Raw genomic sequence first — 3,479 nt, 5'->3', positions numbered from 1 at the left:
GTTTCACTAAGAGTGCCTTCGGGCAAGATGCAAAACTACTAATTATGTTGTTTTGTTTCTCAGCTTTCTAAGCCAGCAAAAACGCGACATGGTTGTCATTCCTGCACGAAACTAAGGATCTTAACCATTCCTTACACCATACATCCCTCCCACACAAAAAACAATGTGACAAAGACTGGTTTTCAATCTTGATGATGTGAGAATTTATGTCAAGGTACAGGAGGAGGAAGCGTATATCATCAGATCTTTATTTCAGTTAATCGGGACGGCGAACAACCAATATACGTCTTTTGTGGTGCAAATGAATGGTTTTTTTTTACAGTATTACAAAGCAGAGTGCTTGCGAGTGGTGTCACAGTCTCGTGTGCTTCGGATAGCTAAACAACTGTAAACACTCATCACCAAACTGTAAACAGGCCTTTCATTTGAATGAATGAATGAATGAATGAATGAATGAGTGAATAGTAATGGTAATTGTAGTAGTATTCTTCATTGTGCCTTACTCTCCAAAGGGAGGTATTGGTCTAGTTACAATAAAGGTTTGAACATTGACTAATAAAAATACAAAATAACATTTACCATATCCGTATACAAGTAATTTGAAAATTCATAGCGCTTATTACATTTGTGAATAAGAATGAATGAATAAAAAATGAATGTATGTATGAATGAATGAATGAATGAATGAATGAATGAGTGAGTGATTAGACTCATGGGTCCCTTATATGCAACTTTTGGTGTCTCTTTTTGCACCATTTTTCTCCTTTGTAACGTTCCTTTTTGTAACACGTTCCTTTCTGCAACTTTCCAGGCTACAACAGGGAACATGTGTTCCTTATGGTAACTTTTTAGTGCATTTTTGTAACCAAGAAGGTTTTTTCAGTAACTAAGTAATGAAACTGCCGTTTAAATTGTTTTCGGGTCCATGTTTGAATTACCTGACCTCTTCTTATTGCAGGCATGGCCATAAAGAATACTGTAGCTGGACCTTTAGCAGTATATTTATAATATTTCTCTAATAAATTATTTTTCCGCAATATGCCACTTACCTAGTAAGCGAAGCCCATTTACTCGGTAAATTATCATTTTGCGTTGACCGAGCAGCTTTTTCCCTGTATCCAAACTGGAAAACTCGCTTAGAGAAAGCAAACTCATATATATCTTCCTTATCCTATCTTAACGTTTAAGTTGTTGACATCAGATTTTTAATGACATTCTACGGTGCTGTAGCAGTCTAACATGCCTTTCTCACGACCACACGCTAATGACATGCCAATAGAAAAAGCACTGAACGGATTAACCCTTATCAGTAGAAAAACAACCTCACCGCAATGAAATTACAGCCACGAGTTAACGAAATGAGACGATGAAAACAGTTGAAGACAACGAAACGAGTTATTACAGGCGTACTTTCTTCGTCCGCAAATGTGACATACTACCAGGGCTGGGTTGTTCAAAAACGATTTGGAACTAAGTAATGGTAACAGTGCTTGATCTCAGGGATTAAGGCACCAAGTAATCTCTTTTAAACAACAAGGCCCTAAACTTCATCTATATTTCACGTAACGAAGTGTTTAATAAGAATTATTTATGTGTCCTTCAAACAAAGTCTAACTATCTGTAACTTTAATACCTTATTCTAAGAGCCAAATCAGAAGTGTGTAACTTAATTTACTGGTAAGTTACGATCTCAAATGGAAGAGAGTTTGTAGTCTAAAAGTACGAACTAAAACACATTGACGCCACTTTCTTTTGTTTAAGCGAAGAGCTCTTTTCCGCTCTTTGCATTGCGAATTTTATCGCACAGCTCTAATGGAGTGAACTGCTTCAAAATTATGCTCGCCCGTGCGTCAGCTGCGGTAGTGCACATTACTACCGAACCTTCTATTGGGCATTAGTTTCAGCCTCTTTAGTGTTTGCTCGTCATCATTAAATACTCGACCAGACTTTACGGAAGTTTGGATATTCATTGTCACAGACGTATCATCAACAAACGCAATGCTCTGCTGGTCTTCTCCTTTCTGTCTGGTCTCTTCCCTCTCGCCTGGGAATAATCTAAAACCGCCTTAGCTTGTCAGATGCAGTTTCCATCCCAGTTGGTGGATGAAAACCGGCTGAAATGTTTTCGCTTTCTTGCCTTGCCTTGTCTCTTACCCTTGTCAGAGGAATGTTCCTTAATTAATTAATACAGTACTGTCAGCAACCACTTTCTTCACACATTCCATTGACACTTTCCCACTATGCATGTTCTCTTTAAAGGCAGTATATACTTCAGTTAACTGTTCTTCGTTCCAAAGTTACGCCTTGAAGAGACACTGCCCTCGGGAATGTCTGAAGCGTTAGCCTCAGAAGCTCGGTTGCGGCGTAGAACTAAGCGTAACTGCTTCACTGTCTTGGCATCATTCTTTCCTTTATGCTGTATGTTATAGAATTTGTCTGCAGTCTTCCCTGAATGAGTCATGGGATTAGCAAGGCTTTCCTTCAGTGAGCTCTGTTTCTCATGAACTGCACTAACTGCCGTGTTTCTTACCAAGGTCGCACTTATCCTCTCAGCGTCTTTATCTAAGATCAGAGAGAATTGATTTGTGCGGAAACCATGGAGGAAGTCATGGCTTTACCGGCCCAGATGATGAACACTGACTGTCCTCGGCAGTCAAGCTCACTCCTTGTAAAGAATAGCTCCTCTTACGGATGAAAATAGCCAGCCTCGTGTAAAGGTTTGTACTCATGACTAAGAAAGCTAGACAATGAGATTCCAAGTTCTTGTCACTCTTGCTACATATTGCTCTCCCTCCTGCTTTGTGCTCCGATACTCTCCTACTTTGAGGTTAGCCAGTGGTCCTGCTCTGGAGGCATAGTCGATGCAGAGAGTAGTGAGGAAAAAGTCGTGAACAACTGTAAATTCGGTTTGGCTTGGATAACTATTCTCTTCAGGTCAACGTTTTGAGGATAACTTACTACGCTTCAAAAATTGGACTCGAAAATAAGTTAGAAAGAGACCATTTGGTATCACTTTGAAGTAATCTAGCATTATAATGGTACAGCATAAGAGCAATGTTGCCATTTAGCTTCAGTATTCGTGCGCACGCGTTCGCATGCTTGAAGATATTTTCGTTTTCTAAAAATCGACTTGCTTTAGGTAATATAATATCAATCAATCAATCAATCAATCAACCATTTATTTTAACACGTTACGCCAAAGAGCTATAAAACTCGTTCAAAATACGAACGTGTATAAATAAAATCTATAATAATTACAGCCATATAATGTAATTCAATTTTAAAAACAACAAAAAGCCACATACTAAAAACGTGACTTGGAAAACTCTAAAACTCGTTCTAAAAGCAGTTAAAAGCTACAATTGTACACTATAAGACACGTTCTAAAAAACTGCAATCCTGCAATTTACTTCTGAAGTCACTAGAATCACTTGAAAGACGCACATGAGAAGGCAAACTGTTCCATAACTTAGTTAATG

The sequence above is a fragment of the Montipora capricornis genome, chromosome 2 (assembly GCF_036669925.1).
Source record: "Montipora capricornis isolate CH-2021 chromosome 2, ASM3666992v2, whole genome shotgun sequence".
NCBI classification, from domain to species: domain Eukaryota; kingdom Metazoa; phylum Cnidaria; class Anthozoa; order Scleractinia; family Acroporidae; genus Montipora; species Montipora capricornis.
Note: the sequence above shows the minus strand (reverse complement) of the source record.